The sequence below is a fragment of the Choloepus didactylus genome, chromosome X (assembly GCF_015220235.1).
Source record: "Choloepus didactylus isolate mChoDid1 chromosome X, mChoDid1.pri, whole genome shotgun sequence".
Lineage (NCBI taxonomy): Eukaryota > Metazoa > Chordata > Mammalia > Pilosa > Megalonychidae > Choloepus > Choloepus didactylus.
Window position 1 is genome coordinate 148,079,132 of NC_051334.1, and position 18,181 is coordinate 148,097,312.

Here is an 18,181-nt window from a genome sequence, read left to right on the forward strand (position 1 = left end):
TTAAGAACACAGGCTATCAGGAGACAGAAAGAGGGTAGAGCTTGGGCATTTGATGCTGAAGGAGTACAGAATTTCTAACAGGATTGATTGTAAAGATACAGAAATGGATACCACAATACTATCTGATGGTAGCACAATATTGTAAGTGAAATATTCAATGCTGAGTGTAAGTATGGTCGAATAAGGAAGCCCAGGGATATGTATGACACCAGAAGGAAAGACCGTAGAGAAAACCTGGGACTGTAAAATGTAGCAAAACCTAGAGTGGACAATGATGGTGACTAATTGTACAAATATAGGAAAGTTTCTACATGAGGGAGAAAAAATAACTGTCACCATTGCAAGTATTGAAATGGGATGGTATATTGAAAAAATTAAATGAATGAAAACTAGCATCTATAGTTAACGGAAACCTTGTAATATTCATCCATTAATTGTAACAAAGGCAATATACCAAAGCTAAATGTCAGTAAGGGGTAATATAAAGGGGGGTATGGGATTTTTGTTTTTGTTTATCCTTTTTATTTCTTTATACTTTATTTTTATTTTTTATATTTTTTCTTTTCCTCTTCTTTCTTTGCAAAAGTAATGGAAACATTCTTATATAGACTATGTTGGTAAAAGGCTAACTATGTGACTATACCAAGAGACATTGAATGTTCACTTAGGGTGGATTGTATGGTGTGTGAATAAAACTGTTTAATAAATAAACAGAAAGACACAAGTTCTGGAGAAGATATGCAGAGACAGAGATAATTCACTATCGGTAGTGAAGTAGATTGGTACAGCCCCTCTGGAGGACAGTGTGATGGTTCCACAGGTGGATAAGCATAAGGTTTCAGTATGATCCTGGAACCCCAGTATTTGGCATATACTTGGAAGAATTGAAAACAGAGACATGAATAAATATTTGCACACTGGTGTTTATGGTGGCGTTATTCATGATTTGCAATGTATGGAGGTACATAAATTGATGAAATGAAGAGTAAACTGTGATGTATACATAAAATGGAATATTGAACAGCTGCAAGAAGGAATGAAGTTGTAGGCATGCAACTAGGTGAATGAACCTTGAAGACATTATATTCTGTGAGATATGTGAGAAACAAAAGGACAAATATTGTAAGGCCTCACTAATATAAACTAACAATAATCAGCAAAAGATGAGAATTTAATCCAAAAGCATAGGGTATCAGGGGATAAAACATTGGCAGACACTGGGCAATTGGTGATTGAGTATACAGAATGTTCAATAAGGCTTATGGTAAAGGTTCCTAGATTGTAAGCTCTTAAATCAATTCTTGAATTTTAACTGTTATTTCTAAATTCTGAGATCTTGAGCTCTTTGTATATAACCTAGTAATTCCCTGGAACTTTGGGTATATGTATGCCACCTGGGCTCAGAGTTAGAATTCTGAAGCTCTGAAAGTCAGCATTACTCCATACAGCAACTGCTAAAGAAGTGGAAAAAGAGATCAGACTTAAGTGACATGAATGAAACAGACTTGGTTAGGACTAAAGTAAATCAGAATACCAGGTAATGGATGATATTGACTGTAGTTTAAAACTTCAACTTCTGTGTGAGACTGTTCTAGTTTGCTAATGCTGCCAGAATGCAAAACACCAGAGATGGATTGGCTTTTATAAAAGGGAGTTTATTTGGTTACACAGTTGCAGTCTTAAGACCATAAAATGTACAAGGTAACATATCAGCAATTGGGTACATTTGCTGGAGGATGGCCAATGGTGTCTGGAAAATCTCTGTTAGCTGGGAAGGCACATGGCTGGCATCTGCTCCAAAGTTCTGGTTTCAAAATGGCTTTCTCCCAGGACGTTCCACTCTAGGCATCAGTTCCTCAAAAATGTCACTCTTAGTTGCTCCTGGGGTGTTTTTCCTCTCTTAGCTTCTCCAGAGCAAAAGTCTGCTTTCAAAGGCCATCTTCAAAGTGTCTCTCATCTGCAACTACTCTCTTAGCTCCTGTGCATTCTTCAAAGTGTCCCTCTTGGCTGTAGCTTCTCTTCAAAATGTCACTCTCAGCTGCACTGTGTTCCTTCTGTTTGCCAGCTCATTTATATGGCTCCAGTGATTTAATTTAGACCCACCCTGAATGAGTGGGGTAACACCTCCATGGAAATTATCCAATCAGAGTCATCACCCACAGTTGGGTGCGGTGCATCTCCAGGGAAACACTCAAGGAATTACAATCTAATCAACACTAATACATCTGCCCACACAAGATTACATCAAAGATAATAGTGTTTTGGGGGACATAATACATTGAACTGGCACAGAGACCAAAGGAAGAAATGTTTATTTCATACAAACTTGATATTTTTATGTACCACAACATCTAATTTAACCTGTATGGTCAGTTTATTTAAACAACATAATTATATGAAACCTAGAATAAGAAACGAGATCTTGTTATTCTGTACAGGCTAATGTATTACATTACATCCCAGAGTATTTGGGGCTGAAAATAAAATGTATTCACAAAGTCCCTCTTAGGGACAGAGGAAAATGTGGGATTATTAAACTTCCCCCCTAGGGAATTCCTGATATTCTCACAAGCATTAGGGTCTCCCAATTTAATATGTCAAACACTTGATCTTCGGGCTTGCCCTTAAAAACATATTCCTGCTTGTGGTGATAAATGTACAACTTTATGATGATACCATGAACAACTGATTGTACACTGTGGATAAATGTATGGTATGTGAATATAACTCTATAAAATTGTAGGAAAATATATATATAGGAGTAAAAGTGTTGGAGAAAACATGGTGAGAGGGATGATGCCTCACCAATATGGACTAACTACAATGTGTAAACTCATAATTGAATCTTAGAACATAGCCTAACGTGGACACAATAATTGTAATAGTCCCTAGATTGTAAGCTCTTACAGCAGTTAACTCTATCCCTGAATTGTAAGGCCTATCTCTAAACTCTGAGATGCTGATCCCCTAGCGTATAACCTGATTGGTCTCTGGAACAATGCATATCTCTGAGACACCTGAAACTCAGAGCTAGAGCTCGGCAGATATGAATGTCAGTATTAGTGCATACAGCCACTGTCAAAAAAAAAAAAAAAGCTGAAAAAGAGCCCAGACTTCAATTAGTGATATGAATGAAGCAGGTCTGGTTAAGACCAGGGCAAGCCAGGCCAAAGAGTAAAGGTTGAAACTGATTGTGTTTTAAAACTTCAACTTTCATATGAGACCAAGGGAATAGATATCTATTTGGTACAGGATCTAAATTTTCTAAACGGTACAACTCTACAGTCAATTTGTTCAAACACCACAATTGCATGGAATTTTGAATAGGAAGTGAGATACGGTAGGTTAGTATAGGCTGGAGTGAAATAGTGACACATCCCAGAGTAATTTGGGCAGATAATAAAAAATATATTTACAGCCTCCCCCTCCCCAGCCCCGAGGATCTGGGGGAAGGTGCGGATGTGTTGGACATCCTCACCTGGACTGGTGTTGATGTTGTCACAAACGTTGGGACTGGCGGTTTGATGTGCTGAGCCCTTGAGCATGGGACTTGCCCTTATGAAGCTCATTACCACAAAGGAGAGTCTAAACTTGTATGTAATGGTGCCTAAGAGTCTCCCCCTGAGTACCTCTTTGTTGCTCAGATGTGGCCCTCTCTCTCTCTAACTGAGCCATCTTGACAGGTGAACTCGCTGCCCTCCCCCCTACGTGGGACCCGACTCCCAGGGGTGTAAATCTCCCTGGCAACGCAGAGTATGACTCCCGGGGATGAATGTGGACCCGGCATCGTGGGACGGAGAGTATCTTCTTGACCAAAAAGGGGATGCAAAATGAGACGAAACAGTTTCAGTGGCTGAGAGATTCCAAATGGAGTCGAGAGGTCACTCTGGTGGACATTCTTATGCACTATATAGATAACACCTCTTAGGCTTTAATGTATTGGAATAGCTAGAAGTAAATACCTGAAACTACCAAACTTCAACCCAGCAGTCTGGACTCCTGAAGACAATTATATAATAATGTAGATTACAGGGGGTGACAGTGTGATTGTGAAGACCTTGTGGATCACACCCCCTTTATCTAGTGTATGGATGAGTGGAGGAATGGGGATAAAAACTAAAGGACAAATGAGGTGGGATGGGGGGATGATTTGGGTGTTCTTTTTTCACTTTTATTTTTTATTCTTGTTCTGGTTCGTTCTGATGTAAGGAAAATGTTCAGAGATAGATTGTGGTGATGAACGCATAACTATGTTATCATCCTGTGGACAGTGGATTGTATATCATGGATGATTGTATGGTGTGTGAATGTATTTCAATAAAAATGAATTTAATAATAAAAAAAAAACATATTCCTGCAACAGAAAAGCTAAGCCTATGCATAAGTCACCCCAGAGAACTTCTTTTGTTGTTCAGATATGGTCTATCTCTCAGCCAATTCTGCAAATAAACATGCAAACCTCTCCTAGATGGGTCATGACTGCCAGGGGTGTAAATCTCCCTGGCAACATGGGAATGATGTGCAGGGATGAGTCTTACCCTACCTGACAATGCCTTCTTGAACAAAAGGGGGAAATATATGAAACAAAATAAAACTCCAATGCCTAAGTGTGATGGCTAGTTTCATGTGTCAACTAGGCCAGTTGATGGTGCCCAGTTTTCTGGTCAAGCAAGTACTGGCCTATCTGTTGCTTTGAGGAAATTTTGTGGACTTATATCATAGTACATAGATTGCATCTATGACTGATTACATCTTCAGTCAGATAAGCGGAGTGTCTTCTACAATTAATAGAGACAGTTAATCTAATCAGTTGATGGCTTTTGAGGAGGAGGTGATAGCTTAGACAGTCAGATGAGAGAACTTTCATCTCTACTTCAGCCAGCCAGCTTTTCCTTGGGAATTCAGTTTTGTGAGACACTTTTATAAAATCTCATAATACTGATAGATTTCTACGGTTATTTTTATTTATCTCACACACTTATGACACTAGCTGGTAGATCATGGGTTACCTAGAAGTAAAAAAGTTGGGAAGTCTACTGAATTTGTTTGATCTCTATAAGCAGAAGAGTTCTAGGTCAAGTGAAAAAAAGTCTAACTTGAATTACAGAAACAGAATCAAGACCCTTAATCAATTCCCATACTTGAGACAGTTAACAAATCCAGAGGCCCTTGAAGGAAGGAAATACCAGATACACTTGGGGAAGGACCCTGTTATATTGCCAAAAATTTATACTGTTAAATTTCCTCCCAGCCTTCCCCAAGGAGACCTATGTCCTTTTACCAGGGTAACTGTGCATTGGGGAAAAGGAAATGACCAGATATTTGGGGGGTTGTTAGACACTGGCTCAGAAGTGACATAAATTCCAGGAGGCTCAAATCATCACTCTGGCCCACCAGTCAGAGTAGGGGCTTATGGAGGCCAGGTGATCAATGGAGTTTTAGCCCAGGTCCTTCTCACAGTGGATCCAGTGGGTCCCTTGACTATTCTGTGATAATTTCCTAAGTTCCAGAATGCAAAATTGAAATAGACATACTCAGCAACTGGCAAAATCCCCACACTGGTTCCCTGACTTGTGGGCTGAGGGCTATTATGGCAGGAAAGGCCAAGTGGAGGCCACTAGTACTGCCCTTGCCTAGCAAAATAATAAATCAGAAGCAATACTGTATTCCTGGAGGGATTGCAGAGATTAATGCCACTCTTAAGGACTTGAAGGATGCAGGGGTGGTGATTCCCACCACATTCCCATTCAACTCTCCTATTTGGTCTGTGCAGAAAACAGATGGGTCTTGGAGGATGACAGTAGATTATCAATAACTTAACCAGGTGGTGACTCCAACTGAAGCTATTGGTCTGGATATGGTATGATTGTTTGAGAAAATCAACACATCCCCTGGTACCTGGTCTGCAGCTATTGATTTGGCAAATGCTTTTCACTATATAGCTTTTAGTAAGGACCACCAGAAACTGCCTTCAGCTGGTAAGGCCAGCAGTTTACCTTCATTGTCCTCTCTCAGGGGTATATAAACTCTACAGCCATATGCCATAATCTTGTCTTCAGGGACCTTGATATTTCTCCCTCCCACAAGACATCACACTGGTCCATCATAGTGATGATATGTTGATTGGACTTAGTGAGCAAGAAGTAACAACTAGTATAGACTTATTGGTAAGGCATTTGTGTGTCAGAATACAGGAGATAAATCCACCAAAAATACAAAAGTCCTTCCTCCTCAGTGAAATTTCTAGGTGTCTATTTGCATGGGTCATGTCAAGATATCCTTCTAAGGTGAAGGATAAGCTGTTGTATCTGGCCCCTCCTACAACCAAAATATAGGCACAATGCCTAGTTTGTCTCTTTGGATTTGGAAACAACATTTTCTTCATTTGAGTGTCCTTTCCAGACCAATTACTGAGTGATGAGAAAAGCTGCTGATTTTCAGTGGGGACGGGTACAAGAGGAGGTTCTGCAACAGGTCCAGGCTGCTGTGCAAGCTGCTCTCCACTTGGGCCATATGATTCAGCAGATCAAATGATGCTACAAGTGTCAATGGCATATAGAGATGCTGTCTTGAGCCTTTGGCAGGCTCCTATAGGAAAATCACAATGCATGCCCTTAGGAATTTGGAGTAAAGCCTTACCATCCTCTGCAGATAACTACTCTCCTTTTAAGAAACAGCTTTTGGCCTACTACTGGGCCTTGGTAGAGACCAAATGCTTGGCTATGGGCCACCAATTCACCATGAGACCTGACTTGTCTATCATGACCTGGGTGTTGTCTGACCCATCAAGCCATAAAGTTTGGTGTGCACAGCAGCACTCGATTATAAAATGGAAATGGTATATACAAGATAGGGCTCAAGCAGCTCCTGAAATCACAAGTTCCATGAGGAAGTGTCACAAATGCCCATGGCCCTCATTCCTGCCACACTGCTTTCTCTTTCCCAGCCCACAGTTTTGGCCTCTTGGGGAGTTACTTACATTCAAGTGACTGAGGAAGAGAAAACTCAGGTCTGGTTTATAGATGGTTCTGCATGGCATGCAGGTACCACCTAAAAGTGAACAGCTGCAGCACTGTAAACATTTTCTGGGATGTCCTGGAAGAACAGTGCTGAGGGAATATACTCAGTGAGGAGAACTTTGAGCAGTGCACCTGGTTGTTCATTTTGCTTGGAAGGAGAACTGCCAATCTGCCAGCAGCAGAGACCCACACTCAGTCCCCAATATGGCACCATTCCCAAGGTGATCAGCCTGTTGTTACCTGTTACCTGGTGGCTGGTTGAATCCATTGGACTACTTCCATCATGGATGGGGCAGCAATTTATTCTAACTGGCATAGACACATACTCTAGATATGTGTTTGCCTTCCCTGCACACAATGCTTACATCAAATCTACCATCTTTGGACTTATGGAATACTTTATCCAACATAATGTTATTCCACACAGCATTGCCTCTGATTAAGGAACCCACTTCCCAGTAAATGAAGTGTGGGAATGGGCAAATGCTCATGGAATTCTCTGGTCTTACCATGTTCCCCAACATCCAGAGGCAGCTAGGTTGATAGATTGGCCTTTTGAAGACTCAAATATAGCACCAACTATATGGCAATACCTTGTAGGGCTGGGGCAATATTTTCCAGGAGGTTGTGCATGCTCTAAATCAGCCTCCATTCAATGGTGCCATTTCTCCCAAAGCCAAGATTCAGTGGTCAAGGAATCAAGGGGTGGCAATGGGACTGGCACCACTCACTACCATCCCTAGTTATCCACTAGAAAAATTGTGGCTTCCTGTCCCAGCAAACTTAAGCTCTGTTGTTCTACACATTTTACTTTCAACTGGAGGAGTGCTGCCACCAGGAGACACAACGATTCCATTGAACTGGAAATTAAGACTGCCACCTGGCCGCTTTGGACTTCTAATGCCTCTGAATCAACAAACAAGGAAGAGGATTACTGTACTGGCTGGGGTGATTGATCCTGATTATCATGGGGAAACAAGACAGCAACTACACAATTGTGATAAAGTAGAGCTTTCCTGGAATATGGGAGACCCCTAGGGTGTCACTTAGTACTGCCATGCCCTGTGATTAAAGTTAATGGAAAAGTGCAACAACCCAATCCAGGCAGAACTACCAATGGCCCAAAAACTTCAGGAATGAAGGTTTGGGTCACCCTAACAAGCAAAGAACTATGGCCAGCTGAGGAGGTACTTGCTGAGGAAAAAAGGAACATAGAATGGATGGTGGGAAAAGGTAACAATGAATATGAACTATGAGCATGTGACTAGTTACAGAAATGAGGAATGTAAAGATATAATTATTTCTTCCTTGTTTTGTTATGAGTATTTTTGTATTTGTACATAAAGCAAATATCTGCTTCCTTCTCTATCTTATCCCCTTATCATATGACATAGATTGTATTGTTAATGTTATAGAATTTAAGTTATAGGATATCAAGTTTAAGAGTGAATGATACCCAAGGACTTGCACTCCATTCTGGAGAGATTTAATGCATTTCCAATTACACACAGGACTGCTGAGTATCGTTAGTTGAAAAATATGTCTGCTATTGCTTTTATTTAGAGATTAAGCATGGCTTAAGGTGATGTGTATAGTTGCCAAGTTGACAAGGGGTGGACTATGATGGTTAGATTCATATGCCATCTTGGTGATGGTTCCCAGTTGTCTAGTCAAGCGAGTACTGGCCTATCTGTTGATGTGAGGACATTTTGTGGATTTAAATCATCATTACATTGATTGCATCTATGACTGATTACACCTGCAGTTGGCTAAGGGGAGTGTCTTCTGCAACAAGAGATTTAATCTGATCAGTTGTAGGCTTTTAAGGGGGTTGTGAAAACTTCAGCAGTCAGAAGAGAGAACTTTCATCTCTACATCAGCTAGCCAAAATTTTCTGAGAAGTTCATCAGAGACCTTCATCAGAGTGCCAGCCTGCAGCCTGCCCTATGGAATTTGGACTTGTGCCTCCCCCAGCTGCATGATGCACTTTTATAAAATCTCATATTATTTGCAGATATCTCCTGTTTGTTCTGTTTCCCTAGAGAAGCCTAACTAATACACTAAGAGGTAACAAATAGAGTCTAGAGGTCATTCTGGAGGTTATTCTTATGCCTTATGTAGATATTCCTTTTTAGTTTCTAGTGTATTAGAATAGTTAGAAGGAAATATCTGAAGCTGCTGAACTGTAATCCAGTAGACTAGATTCTTGTTGATGTGTTTATAACTATATACCTTTTGTTGTGTGACCATGTGATTGTGAAAACCTTGTGACAGACACTCCCTTTATCAAGTGTATGGGCAGATGAGTAACAAAATAAAGACAAAAATAAATAATGAGGGGATATAAGCATTATGGGAAGTTTTGGGTGTTCTTTTTACATTTAATTTTTTTCTTGGAGTAATGAAAATATTCTAAAATTGTGGTGATGAATTCACAAATATTTGATGATACTGAGCCATTGATTGTAAACTTTGGTTGAATTATTTGGTTTGTGAAAATATCTCAATAAAATTGCATTTAAAAACCAGAAAGGAAGCAGAATCCCCTTCTGGGATATGAAATAGATGTACCTTTCCCTATTCCACCTGCTAAGTACAACTACAAACCCTGAACCCATAAAAAAAATGTAAGAAGACTGAAGGAAGAGGTAGATTGGAGAGTTACTGTGAGTGCCAAGGAATGACATGATGCTGAATACCCTGGGTTTTCTTTTTGCTTCATTTACCCCAGACTTGGAGATGAAGAAATTAGCAACCTAGTAACACCAGTGGGTGCAGGTAAAAATAATCCCAACAAGGGTCTGTTCTCTCTAGGCAAAGGACCAGGAAAGTTGTAGCAAATCAAGGCAGAAAACTTTGAGACAGTAGCTACTCTTTTCCAGTCAAACACAACAGAATAAACTGCGGCCCCACCTAAGCTGATGCCAGCAAAGGCCATGCAGGGAGGCTAGACTTCCACATTCACCAGGCTATAAAGAGGTGCCCCAACCCCTCACCAGGGTGGTGTCAAAGAAGGCTGAGTAAGTAGGGAATCAGAACATCTGTCCACAAGAGGCAGTACCAAGTCCCCTTCTCCCCACTGGTGTCAGTAGAGACCATTGGAGACTCTGAACTTCCACCCCCATCTGGCAGTAATGAAACATCCCTTCTCATGCTTGTTGGTGTAGTGTGAAAGATGGTGTCAAGACTTTCACAACCAGTGTTAATGAGATCATGCTACAACCTGGTATCAGAAGGGGTCTGGTAGTTTGAAGCTGTTATTTACCCCATAAAATGCCACATTCTTTTAATCCTTTCCTGTAGGTGCAGACCTATTGTAGGTGGGAACTTTTGATCAGGTTATTTCACTTAAGATGTGACCGCCTGTGCCACTTTGATGTATTATGTCCCCCCAAATGCATCCTTGGTGCAATCTTGTGTGCACAGACATATTAGTGTTGATTAGATTTTGGACTCTTTTGGATGTTTCCAAGGAGATGTGATTCAATCAAATATGGGCAAGACTTTTGGTTGGATAATTTCCATGGAGGTGTTGACCCACCCATTCAGGGTGGGTTTGAATTAAATTACTGGAGCACTATATAAGCTCAGGCAGAAGAAGCAAGCTTGCTAGAGCCAAGAGAGACACTTTGAAGAATGCACAAAAGCTGAGAGAGTGGCTGCAGATGAGAGACAGTTTGAAGATGGCTGCTGAAAGCAGACTTTTGCTTCAGTGAAGCTAAGAGAGGACAAATGCCCCAAGAGGAACCTAGAGTGATATTTTTGAGGAACTGCAGCCTAGAGAGGAACATCCTGGGAGAAAGCCATTTTGAAACCAGAACTTTGCAGCAGACACCAGCCATGTGCCTTCTTAGCTAACAGAGGTTTTCTGGACACCATTGGCTATCCTCCAGTGAAGTTACACAATTGCTGATGTGTTACCTTGGACACTTTATGGCCTTAAGACTGTAACTGTGTAATCAAATGAACCCAATTTTATAAAAGCCAATCCAGTTTTGGTATTTTCTATCCTGGCAGCATTATCAAACTAGAACAGATTTTGGTACCAGAGAACTGGGGTGCTGGTTCTGCTGAGTTTGCAAATACCAAACATGTTGGAATGGCTTTCAAAATGGATATGGGGAAGATTCTGGAAGAATTGTGAGGAGCTTGATAGAAAAGGCCTAAACTGCTTTGAAGAGACTGTTTGTGGAAATATGGACTCTAAAGATACTTCTGATGAGGGCCTGAGCAGAAATGATGAATCTGTTCTTGCAAACTGGAAGGAAAGTTATCCTTGTTTTAAAGTGGCAGAAAATTTGGCAAAATTGAGTCCTGGTGTTGGATGGAAGGCAGAATTTGAAAGTGATGATCTGGAATATCTAGCTGATGAGATCCCAAGCAAAATGTAGAAGAAGTAGCCTGGCTTTTACTTGCAGATTATAGTAAAATGTGAGAGGACAGAGACAAGCTGGGAAATGAACTCTTGGTTTCAAAGAAACCAGAAACTGATGGCCTGAAAAACTCTGGGCTTCCAGGGGGTGAAACCCCAGAAGCTACAGCCCAATGTGAGGATGTAGCCAAACATGGAACCCAGCCACCATTTCAGTATGATTGGATAAGGAGTTAAGCAGAAAGGATTTGTGGAAAGTCCTATTGTGTGATGGCTTTTGACCCCTGTGTGCTTCATGTGAAGCCAACAGAACTTTTGTGAGCTCTTTACAGACAGAGCAGCTACTGGTAAGGACTGGAGGAGCTATACAAGAAACAAATTGAAGGAAAACTTTCTTCAAAGACAGAGCCATGGAGGTTGATGTCTAGAGTCAAGAGGTCTCAGGCTGGGAGAGCGGATTTCTGGACACCATTGGCCATCCTCCAGTGAAGGTATCCAATTGCTGATGTGTTACCTTGAACCCTTTATTGCCTTAAGACTGTAACTGTGTAACCAAATAAACCCCTTTTTATAAAAGCCAATCCATCTCTGATGTTTTTCATTCCAGGAGCATTAGCAAACTAGAACACCACCCCATTCAAGGTGCATCTTAATCCCTTCACTGGAGTATTGTATAAGAGGATAAAACACAGAAGCTAAGAGATGAAATAGAAAGAAACTCCCTGAGAAGTTGAGACAAAAAGTCACAGATTCAGAAGCCAGAAGCTGAAGCAATGAAATTCAGGAAAGAAGGGCAAGAAGACATTGCCATGTCCCTTGCTATCTGACAAAGGAGCCCAAGCCCACTAGTAACTAGTCTTCAGAGAAGGTATCATCCTGTTGGTGTCTTAATTGGGACATTTTCCTGACCTTAGAATTGTAAATTTTTAAGCTAATAATTCCCAATTTTTGAAAGCAAATCTATTTCTGGTATATGGCATTCTGGAAGCTTTAGCAAAAGAAAACAGGGGGCTATGTGGGGATCAATATAGGACTTATCTTACCCCTCCCAGGCAGAAAAGTATCACTGAGGGACTTGTGGAGACCAGAAATCCCACCCTACCCAGCAGTCAACTGGAGCTCTTTCCTTGCGTGTCAACAGATGTTAAGTAGGGAACCTGGACCCTTATCCCCACCTAGCAATAATGAAGCAGAATTCACAATTCTCTTGCCAGAGTGGTGTCATGGAAGTTAGCTTCATGACAATGTCCAGTATTCAATTGAAAATTAACCAACATATCAAGAACCAGAAAGATAATAATCTGAAAGAAGGAAATCAATAGATGTCAACACCAAGGTTTCAGTAATTTTATAATTCTTTAGCAAAGATTTTAATCACTCCTCATAAAAATTTTTCAAAAATCAAGTTAAACAAACTTGAAACAAATGAAAAAATAGGAACCCTCAGCAAAGAAATAGAAAATCTCAACAAATACATAATAGATCTAAAGAGGAACCAAATGGAAATTTTGGAACAAAAAATGCCATAACCAAAATAAAAATACTCGGAGGAGAAGCTCAGCAGCAGAATGGAGAAACAGAAGAAAGAATCTGTAATTGGGAAGGTAAAACAATATAAAATAATCAATCTAAACAACAGAGAGAAAATTGACTTAAAAAATATTAACAGATCTTCAGGGATATATGGGACTACAAAAAAATAAAAATCATTCATTTCATCTAAGTCACAGAAGAAGATGAGAAAGCAGTCAGAACTGAAAAAGTACTTGAAGAAATAATGACTGAAACCTTCACAAATTTTTCTAAAACTTAAACCAAAAGATTTGCAAAGCTGAGTCAACCCCAATAATATGAAACCAAAGAAATCAACACCAAGACAGATAAACAAGTAATGCCACCTGGATGCAAGGCTGGTTCAATATTCAAAAGTCGACCAATACAATCCACCAGATTGACAGATGGAAGAAGATCACATGATCATATCAATCAGTGCAGAAAAAGCATTTGACAAGATGCAATACAAATTTCTTATAAAAAGTCTCAGAAAAAAATGAGAATAAATGGGAAATTCCTCATCTTAAAGAATATCTACAAAAATCCTGCTGCTAACAATATACTTAACGATGAAAGACTGAATATTTTGCTCTTAAAATCAGGAACAGGGCATGTATATCCACTCTCCACACTCTTATTCAACATAGTGGTAGAAGTTCTAGTAGTACAGTAGTGCATGAGAAGGAAATAGAAGGCATGCAGAAGAGAAAGAAAGAAATAAAACTGTTCCTATTTGAAAATGATATGACAAATGATAGTGGATTTTTCATCACAAACCATATAAGTCAGCAAGAAGTGGCATGGCATTTTTCAAGTTTTGAAGAAAATAAATCTGTCAATCCAGGTTCCTAATCCCAGTGAAAATATCCTTCAGGAATTAAGGGGAATCAAGACATTTTCAGAGAAAAAAGAATTTGTCACCAGGAGAACTACATAAAAGAATGGCTTAAAGAAATTCTCTAAATGGAAAGAGAATGATAAAAGGAGGAATCTTGGAACATCAGGAAGAAAAACATAACACAGTAAGCAATAATATGGGTAAATGCAATGGACTCTCATTCTATTGAGCTTTCAAAATTGTTGTGATGGTTGAATACAAAAATTAAAACATTTTATGCTGCTGCTCTGGATGTATGCAAAGTAAATATTTAAGATAATTATAATATAAATGGGAAATTGGAGGATAAAAAGACTAACAGTGAGACAAGGTTTCTGTACTTCCCTTAAACAGGTAAAATGAAAAAACATGTACACTATTGTAAATTATATGTACATAATATATTACAAATAGCAATTACTTAAAAAGTTATCCAAAATGATACACTACATAAATCAGAATGGCATCTTAAGAAATGTTCATGTTACCCATAGGAAGGCAGGGAAAAGAATACAGAATGAAAAACAGAGAATATAAATAGAAAACAAAAACTAAAATACCAGATTTAAGCCCTAACATATAAAAAATTACAGTGGTCTAAAAACATAAATTAAATTACAAAGATTGGCTATAGTTTAAAAAAATGACTAAACTATATGCACTCTACAAAAGTCTCACTTCAAATATAATGACACAGGCTGGCTGAAAGTAAAATTATGGGACAAGATACATCAAGCAAGCATCAGGTAAAGGAACACTATATTAATATCAGTTGAAATAAACTTCAAAACAAAAAATTTTATAAGAGACAGGGAAGGACATTAATATAATGATAAAATTCAATCACAAAGAAGACATAAAAATCTCAAATGTGGATGCACCAAACAACAGAGCTGTAAATATATGTGAATCAAAAACTGATAGAGGTGCATGGGGCAGTCTTCTCTCCCTGCTCTGATGTCAAGCCTGTGGCTCCTAAGGAGGATGGACTTTGTACAGTACTTGCCAGGGCTTCCTATACTACAGAGCATGCCTAAGTCCTGTCACCCACCCTGCATGGAGAGCCACTTCCCAGTGGTTGTGTCAGTGGAGGAGGATGCTGTTAACAAGCTAAGAATCTCAGGGCCTATGTGGGACATCCTCATGAATGAAAGAAGAAAGTAATACAATCCTGGATGTGGGCTAGTAAAACTCAAGTTAGCCCTTGCTCTGGGAAAATCACATAAACAGGTATCCAGGAAGATGGCAGAATAGGACAGACAGGGCTCACTCACCCACTGTGGCACTAGAGAAAAGGCAGAGAACAACCAGGACAGAGACTCCAGGTATGAATGACCAGAGAGGGACTTCTACATTATAAAGTGAGGACACTGATGAAAAAGTGGAGAAATTACAACTGAGATGATGGGGTGAGCTTATTCAGTTGTGACTACACCTGGGAATGGTTGCTATATGCCAGCTGGATTGGGTGCCAGAGGAGTGGTGCACACCCATACTCCGACATCTGCAGCCAGCTAGGGAGATAGTCTCAGATGCACAGCCAGGAGTTCCAGTGTGGGAATCCAGGAGCCATCAGACTTGTATTATCCACACACAGAGAACTTAATGCAGTGCACAGTGCCTACCCCAATCCCTGTGGCAGGCCAAAGCAGGTGCCTGGTTTGGTGAAGACTGGGGAACCCTCCCCTTTGTGATTGGGGGGGCACAGAACAGAGGCTATTTGACAAATGGCCAGTTAGAGAGACACTTTGGGTCTTGCTACCTCTACCCTCTCTCCACAGAGGCACAGAGCACTCATGGTGCTCAAAGGCTGAGAGGTGGGGACAAGGGAAGGAGCCACAATGTAGTGCCAGGAGTTCTTTCCCAACCCCAGAGGCCTGCAGGTGCATGCCAGCCTGTGTCTTGTGAGCTGGTGAACAGAAGGGCACTCCTGGTGTGCCAGTTTGGATATATTATGGCCCTGCAAGCACCATTATCTCTGATGCAATCTTGTGGGGGCAGACTTATTAGTGTTGATTAGGTTAGAACCTATTGATTGAGTGTTTCCATGGAGATGTGACTCAATCAATGGTGGGCAAGACCTTTGATTTGATAATTTCCATGGGTGTGCTACACCACCCATTCAGGGTGGGTCTGAATTAAACCACTGGAGCCATAAAAAGAACAGCTTTGAATGACATTTGAGAGAGCAACTGAGAGACATTTTGAAGATGGCAGTTAAAAGCAGACTTTTGTTCCAGAGATACTAAGAGGACAAATGCCCCAAGAGCAACATTTTGAAGAACCCACAGCAACTGAAAGAGGAGCTAGAGCACAACCTGGGATCAGCAGATGCCAGCCACATAACTTCGCAGCTTAGAGAGGTTTTCCTGGATGCCACTGGCCTTCCTTTGATGAAGGTACTCGAATGTTGATGCCTTACCTTGGACACTTTATGGCCTTAAGACTATAACCAAATAACTGCCTGTTATAAAAGCCAATCCATTTCTGGTATTTTGCTTAACAGCAACATTAGTGTTCTAGTTTGCTAATGCCACCAGAATGCAAAATACCAGAGATGGATTGGCTTTTATAACAGGGGGTTTATTTGGTTGCAGAGTTACAGTCTTAAGGCCATAAAGTGTCCAAGGTAACACATCAGCAATTGGGTACCTTCACTGGAGGATGGCCAATGGTGTCTGGAAAACCTGTTAGCTGGGAAGGCACATGGCTGGCATCTGCTCCAAAGTTCTGGTTTCAAAATGGCTTTCTCTCAGGACATTCCTCTCTAGGCTTCAGTTCCTCAAAATTGTCACTATTAGTTGCACTTGGGGTATTTGTCCTCTCTCAGCTTATCTGGAACAAAAGTCTGCTTTCAATGGACATCTTCAAACTGTCTCTCATCTGCAGCTCCTGTGCTTTCTTCAAAGTGTACCTCTTGGCTGTAGCTCCTCTTCAAAACATCACTCACAGCTGCACCGAGTTCCCTCTGCCTGTTGGCTCATTTATATAGCTACACCAATCAAGGCCCACCCTGAATGGGTGGGGCCATGCCTCCATGGAAATATCTAATCAGAGTTATCACCTACAGTTGGGTGGGGCACATCTCCATGGAAACACTCAAATAATTCCAATCTAATCAGCACTAAAGTGTCTGCCCCACAAGGTTGCATCAAAGATAATGGCATTTGGGGGACATAATACATTCAAACTGGCACATTCCACCCCCTGGACCCCAAATTGACAATATCTTTCCATATACAAAATATACTCATCCCACAATATCACAGAAACTTAAATCATTTCAGTAACAATAGTTAAGTACAAAATTCCATCAAAATCAATTATAGGTGTGGTCAGTCCTAAGGCATAATTTTCCTTTAGCTGTGGATCTGTGAACTTAGAACAACTTATGTGCTGCCAACATACAAAGGAGGAACATTCATAGGATAAACCTTCCCATTGCCATAAGGAGAGACAGTAAGGAAAACAGGGGTCACAGGACCAAAACAGTTCCTAAAACCTGCAGGACAAACTCCATTAGATTTGCAAGTCAGAGAGTTATTAACAGAATGATGTTGCATCCTTGGGGCTTGAGAGAGTGGGAGTCTAACCCTTCCTAAGGGCCTTTGTGGCAGCCCTTTCCTCTCCAAATGCTTAGGTGAGTGCTCCAACATATCCACACATTGGGGAGACCACCTTCTCGGCCCCACCCTCCTCATACATCGGGGCAGCTCCTGGATTCCCTTCCATCTCCGGGGCACACGCTCAACCCCTTCAGAACAGTGTGGTGGCAGCCAGGCTCTCCCCAATTCCCTGGGAATGTACTCCACCCTCTTTGGGACCTGTGGGGGCAAAGCATTCCCTGAGGATTGAGGCAGATGGCCTGCCATTGACCTCCAGGGCAAACTCACCCTTTCCATGCGTGTGGGCTGCTCCGCTCTCCCAGCCTGAGACCTCTTGACTCCAGACCTCAACCTCCATGGCTCCGTCTTTGAAGAAATTTTTCCTTCAGTTTGTTCCTTCTCTGTCTCCTCCATTCCAGACTAGCAATGGCTCTGTCTATAGAGATCTCACAAAAATTCTGTTGGCTTTGCATGAAGCACACAGGGGTCAAAGCCATCAGACAGTAGAACTTTCCACAAATCATTTCTGGATAACTACATCTCCAATCTTGGCTTGAACTGAAATGGCAGCTAGTTTTCATGTTTGGTTAAATCCTCATGTTGTGCCATAGCTTCTGGGGATCCACCCCCTGGAAGCCTGGAATTTTCCAAACCATCAGTTTCTGGTTTCTTTGAATCCAAGAGTTCAGTTCTAAGTTTATCTCTTTCTCCTCACATTTTACTATAAGCTGCAAGGAGAAGCCAGGGTATATCC